Genomic DNA, 7,332 nt, shown 5'->3' on the forward strand with positions numbered 1-7,332 from the left:
CAGGGAGATGAGTGCTTGAGATTATGTATTATGTGTTTTGTCTAACTGTCTATGAAGGGTGTACAGTCTGAGTCTGTGGGAAAGTCCTTCTTACGTCGAATGCTGCGTCGGTCGTCAGGGTGAGAAGTGAGATGGCTTGTCTGTGCAAAATTATTTATGAGTGTGTTTGCTTGTTGTCTGTTTGAGGGTACATTGTCTGTTGTTGTGATTATTGCTGCGTGAGAGAGTGTTGTGTTACTGTTGGATAGTGTAATGCTGTTGAGTGTTTTGTACAATTTGCTGGTGTTTGTTTTATGATCAAGTGTATTGATAAAGTTTTGCCAATTTTGTGTTTTTGTGTGTTTTATTGACAATCACAGTGTTTAGTGTTTGTATTTGGTTTGCTATGTTTTTAGGGATAGGTGTGGGGGTATCGTATTTAAGTGTGTCACGTTGTCTGATGAGGCCTTGGATTTCTGGTGTGAAGTTGGGGTTGAGTGATTTTCTGTTGCCTCTAGGGATGTATCTCTTGTCTGCGTTTTGTATGATTGTATTAAGAGTGTGCACAGCATTGTTTATGTTTGTAATTGGTGTACTGTTAAGTGTTTCAAAATGTTGTTCTGTCTCTTCAGTAAAAGCTTCCTAGTTAGCTCTCGTGTAATTGGTGTATGTGTGTCTGTGGCCAACTGGGGTGCATCTTGTTTTGATGGTGATGATGATTGGAAGGTATTCAGAACTAAGGGTTCTGACCACTCTCCATGATGTTGTTGGGGTCAGGGAGGGGGAGCAGAAGGTGATATCAGGAAAGGAGGGAGTGTAGAGGGCTTGGTGTGGGATATGTGTATGATTATGTGTGTTGTTCATGATAGTCAATGAATCAAACTGAGTCTGTATATCAAGCCCTCTGTCTATGTCAGGGTTGTCGACATACCAGGCAGACGACTAGGCGTTGAAGTCACCACCCATGATCAGGTTGGGGATTGAGGCTAGTTGGCTAAATTGAGGCCTGAAGGTGTTTGGAACTGGGGGGGAATGTACATGTTAACCATTGTCAGTTGTACACAGTGTTGTAGGTAATGTTTTGCAAGTGAGAAATAAGGTGGATATTATTATTGAAGGTCATAATGTACCTTATGAGATTGACTGTGGAGCCAGTCTGTCTACCATAACCTTGCATTGGATTAAGAAATTGAACTTAACTGTGGAGCCTAGTGATAAAATTTTAAAGGTAGTACTTTAAGGTAATTTTAAAGTGATAAAATTTTAAAGGTAATAATGATTTGCATGTTTTGGGTAAGGTTTATGCAAATATGTTTTATAATGGTCACAATGTATTTCAAACTTTGTATGTAGTTGAATCTAATAACTCAAACTTATGTGGAAGAGATTTAATGCCTAAAATGGGTATTACACTCACAGGTATAGAGGAAGGTGTTAATGTTTTGGATTCCAAGGTACAATTAGATAATTTTTCAGCTGATTCTAAATTGCCAATTTCATGTGTTGTACCAAAGGTACACCTAAAGAGCGGTGCTGTGCCTAGTTGGAAAAAAGCAAGGCCTGTGCCCTACCACTACAGAAAATTAGTAGAAGATACTTTAGATGAGTTAGTTGATAAAAGTATCATTGAACCAGTAAATTCTAGTACTTGGGCAGCTCCAATTGTACCAGTGTTAAAAGCTGACAAAAAGTCAATGCGTATTTGTGTAGATTTCAAGGAATTAAACAAAAGTATTTCATGTGACCAGTACCCTCTGCCTAAGGTTGATGAAATCCTTGCTGTTGTTGGTAAAAGCAAGATATTTTCAAAAATTGACATAAAGGATGCTTATTTGCAGGTGCCAGTAGATGATGAAAGTCAAGAATTGTTAGTTATTGATACTCACAAAGGTCTTTTTAAATATAAAAGATTACCCTTTGGACTTGCATCATCTCCTGCCATCTTCCAAAGATTGATATCCTAGTTATTGATGGATATAGATGGAGTAGTTGCCTTCTTGGATGATATATTTGTTGGTGGTGAGACTAAAGAAGAGCATGATAAGAGATTAGATAAAGTGTTGAAGGTTTTTCAGAAACATAATGTTGCTATTAACAAAAAGAAAACTGTTTTGAATACCAGCTCCTTAGAATACTTAGGCTATGTCATTTTAGGTGATGGCATGAAACCTTCACCAAGGAAACTTGCTGCTATTTTAGGAGCACCTATACCAAGGTCTGTAGGTGAAGTTCAATCATTTTTGGGTCTAGTAACTTATTATTGTAGGTTTGTGAGAAAATTTTCAAGTATATTAGCACCACTGTATGATTTACTGAAGAAAGATGCAAAATTTAAGTGGTCTTCTGTCGAAACAAATGCATTTATTACTGTTAAGGAAGTTAGCCAAATCTGATTTACTTGCCAATTTTGATACTGAGTATGATGTTATTGTTGAGGTAGATGCTTCACCAGTAGGAGTAGGATGTGTGTTAGTATAAGAAATTAATGGTTGTTCATGACCAGTTTACTTTACAAGTAAAAAGCTGTCTACTGCTGAGCTAAATTATTCTCGGACAAAGAAGCTTTAGTGTTAGTGTACGCTGTAACTAAGTTTAAGTATTTTTTGCTTGGCCGTAAGTTTGTGATCCGTTCAGATCATAAACCTCTACTTGGTTTATTTGGTAAAGATAAACAGATTCCTGTCAATGCAAACGCAAGAGTACAGTGTTGGGCATTATTGTTATCCCAGTATGATTACAATTTGTTTTAATTCTGGCAAAGAAAATGTTGTGGCAGATGCCCTGAGTTGTTTGCCTGTGTCAGATTCTGTTTTAGTCTTGTATACACCTGCTGAATATGTGAATTTAGTTGAAAATTTGGAAGATCAAAATATTTCCTATGAAAGGGTTAAGGTTATGACAAAGAGTGACCCTGTTTTGAGGAAAGTGTTTCAGTGTGTTAAATTTGGTGGGGTATCTGATCCTGTTATTTCTGAATATGCAGCAGTTAAAGCAGATTTAAGTATTTATGAAGATGTGTTGCTATTTAGGAATAGAGCTGTGATACCAGCTGAGTTAAGAGGTAGTGTACTTTCACAGCTGCATGTAGGCCATAATGGTATCAGCACTATGAAGGCTGAAACCAGAAATTGGATATGGTGGCCTAAGTTAGACCAAGATATATCAGAGGTTACTAAAGCCTGTTCAATTTGTTTGAAAAATTTTCAAGGTTCTCAGGAAGTTACTTTATCTTGGCCTGAGACGGGTAAGTCTTATGTAGACTCCATATGGATAATGCAGGTTCAATGAAAATTATTTGTTAGTGATTGTGGATTCACACTCAAAATTTATGGATGTTCATGTAACAAAGTCTACAACATCTACAGTAACAATTTCTATGCTGAGAATTTTTTTTTTTTTTTTGTAATTTTGGGTTACCTGACATTGTGGTTTCAGATAATGCTTCATCTTTTGTATCTGAGGAAATGGAGACTTTCTTAAAAAAGAATGGAATTAAACATATGACTCCTGCCCCTTGTAACCCATCATCTAATGGTTTAGCTGAGAGGGCTGTAAAAACTTTCAAGGAAGGATTAAGTAAATCTAAGGAAGGTGATATATGAACCAGAGTATGTAGATTTCTATACAATTATAGACGTTCAATCCATTGTTTCACAGCTGAGCTCATGTTTAACAGAAACTTCAGAGGTATTATTGAGAAAATTAAACCACAAAATAAGAAGGAAAGGGTTTTGGAAAAAGAGTGTAAGTTTGAGAAGTCTGAATAAGATTGATGATGCTGTTTTTGTAAAGAATTATGGCAAAGGTCATTCATGGTTGGAAGGTAAAGTAATTGAAGTTCTAGGTGTGAGGAATTAAAAGGTTATATTAAGGATTTTGGTAACATTGTTTGAAAAAGACATTCTGATCAACTAATGCCTAGATATACACCAACTGTTCCCAGTAATGACACTGTACCTAAAGATAACTCATGTAGCAGTAAACCCTGTGTGCCTATGTCTCCTTCAGGTCAAGGAGACTGTCTTGATAGTTCAGAAGTAACTGATAAGGCTGATGGAAATTCTTCTGTAAATGTTGATAATTTTGATAGTGCTGTTAATGTACCAAGTCCACAACCTGTTAGAAGATCTAGCAGAGTTGTGAAACCACCTGATAGATTGAATCTCTCATTCTGGTGTTGTAGTGTCTTCATTATGAAGATTAATGTTTCAGCTATGTTCCTATTGATACTCCTTTTCAATAAGGGAAAAGGGATGTGGTAAATTGAGATTAATTGTATTATTGTATTATTCTTATTTTACAATAGACTTTGTGTTGATGTATAAGAATTGTATACTTGTGCTGTGGGTTCCCTTCATACCATGTGATTCTCATATGTTGAATACTATGTAATATGCTTTGATGCTCTATAGCACCTGTTGGTATTGTTTATATGTTTGGATCCTATGTAGACGTCTTTTGTTTTTGTTCAGGTATTTATATTTTGACGTCAATCTTGGCTTGTTTACGTTCTCGCTGGAAGCTCTCAATAAAGAGCAAACTTGGTTCCAGTTATTCAATTTATATTCCCAGCCACACAGTAACAATAACAAAACGAATAAACGGATAATATAAAATAAATTATATTACAGCATCTTACTCAGGTTTTTATCTAAATGATTCTTAAAGCTTCGAACTAAACTACATTGCACTGCCTCTGCAGGAAAATTATTACATTCAAATTAAATTTATTTCCAGACGTTTTGAGACAATTGTTTCTTGCCTGATTCTCATTCAGTGTGAAAATATTTTGTCACTTTTGATGTCAATTCCCTTTAGAATCTTAAAGACCTGTATCAAGTCACTTGGAGTCTACACTTTATTAAGGAGAACATATTCATATGTTTTAATCGATTTTCGTATGATTTATGATATTTGGAATCCGTTTTGTGGCTTGCCGTTGTGCTTTTTCTAATCTGTCAATGTCTTTAGTGAGATTCGGTGACCATTCAGAAACAGTATATTCCAAATGTGGACGAATTAACGATTAATATAGCTTGTTAATGAGTGATGGACTTTTGAAGTCAAAAGATCGCGCAATCAGTCCTAGAATCTTATTTGCTTTCTCAGAGGCTGGAATACACTGCTTAGATGATTTGAGATTCGTTGCTGAAAATTGCGCCGAGATCTTTTTCACTATCCACTTTTGTTAACATTGTAATCTATGGCATTAAAGAGAAGCATGATGTACCTAGATATCTGAGGAAAAGGGAGGAGAAAGAGATCGCTAAGGAAATTCTGAAAGAATTGCAGGCGGAAAAATTAGGCTTGGATAGGGAAATCGAGGAAACCCATAGGATGGGCAGATACTCTAAAGAAAAACAATACAGGCCACTGAAAGTAAAGCTTAGATCTCAAACAATTGTAGAGGAAATACTATTCAGAACAACGAAATTAGCAAACAGTGAACTTTACAAAAATATATGGATAAAAAATGAAATGAGTGAGGAAGAAAAAGAACTTAGATATGAAGCGAACGAAAAAATGAAAAAAGAACTGAAATTGTTTTTTTGTTTTTTCTTTCTTTTAATGGTGGACCTGAGGCTGAGAAAATGATATATAAGGAACAAGGAAACAGAGAAGACAGTAAAAGACAAGGAGAAAGGAAATTACAAATAGCTTATAATAATACAGATGGAATAACTTCAGGAAAGAATGAATGAAACGATTACTTGGCCTTAGGAAAACCAGACCATGAAAGAAATAATTGTGACACAGAAGGAAATAAGGGACCAAATAAAAAACTTTGACATCAGAAAATCACACAATCCGAATGGAATTGCAAATTGGATATTAAAAGAATGTATAGAAGAACTAACAGACGAAATATATAAGATGATTGATTACTCACTTAAAGAAAGGTACCACATGATTGGAAAATGCAAATGTTGTACCAATATATAAAGGAGGGGACAAGGAAACTCCAGCTAACTAGACTGGTCTCCCTTACAGGCATAATAGCAAAAATAATAGTAATAATAATAATAATAAATTTGTTTGGCAAAGAATCAATATACATGAAGTGCAGACAATGACAAGAACACACAGCTCGAAACAACAATTGCAAATTGCCGAGGATAACAAAATATGTGAAAGTTTCATCAAAAGTAGATGGATTAAACATCTGGAAGAAAATAATATAATGAATCCAAAACCATTTGGATTTAGACACGGAAGATCATGTGCCTCTAACTTGATTTTTTTTTCTACTTGTGGCTAATAGAAATAATGCAAGAAAGGGATGGAGGGGAGGATTGTGCTTTCCTGGATCTACAAATAGCATTTGATAAAGTACCACACAAAAAGCTACTAAGAAAAATTGAAACAATAGGTGGTGTACAAGGAAAGTTATTGAAATGGATGGAAGATTTCTTGAACGGGAAGTAAAAATGAGTGTAGTACTTAGAGACAAAAACTTGACCTGGGAGGATATGTGGAGTTCCACAAAGTTCTGTGTTGGCTCCGATAATGTTTGCAATATATATAAATGAAATGGATGAAGGTGTGGAATGTTATATGAACTTTTTTTTTTCAGATGATGCAAAACTACCAAAGTACAGAGGAAGACTGTAAATCACTACAGAATGATCTGGGTAAAGTCTGGGACTGGAGTCAAAAGTAGGAAGGGAACTTCAACATCAAGAAATATAGTACAATGGAGTTTGGAAGTGGTAAAGAAAATATTAGTTACACTGGTAAGACCAAGATTGGAGTACACTGTGACACTATGGACACCCAGTACTAAAAAGAAAAGAAAAATAGAAACAATTCAAAGAGCAATGACAAAAATGGCACCAATATTCTAAATTGACATTCGAACAAAGATTGTCCAAATAGGAACTACCAACCCTGAAACAAAGAAGAGAAAGAGGAGATCTACTGACCATTTACAGGATTATGAAAGGGATGGAAGTCCTTGACAGAAAGGATTTATTAAAGTGGGATAAGAGAAAAACACGAGGACATGAAAACTCAAAAAGGATAATCATATAAGAGACCTGAAAACTAACAGTTTCGCACACAGAATGCTGGGTACCTGGAACAAATTGGATGAGGCAACAGTGTATGCAAAAACTTTACAAGAACTTAAGAACAAACTTGATGCTGAAAGATACAAAGACAGGTCACTACGAGCATAGCTCTCTTCCTATATGATAAACTGGCACGAAACCTTAATGGGTTTTCACCGTTTAAATACATGAAGTGAATAGCTAGTAACAGCAAGATATTATAAATAATTTCTGACAGTGGCCCCAGGAATTGAACTGAGATCTAGTTTGTTGTCTAGCCGTCATCTTACCAATTGAGCCATAG

This window comes from Oratosquilla oratoria, chromosome 12 (genome assembly GCF_046742065.1).
Source record: "Oratosquilla oratoria isolate Oo_2021 chromosome 12, ASM4674206v1, whole genome shotgun sequence".
NCBI classification, from domain to species: domain Eukaryota; kingdom Metazoa; phylum Arthropoda; class Malacostraca; order Stomatopoda; family Squillidae; genus Oratosquilla; species Oratosquilla oratoria.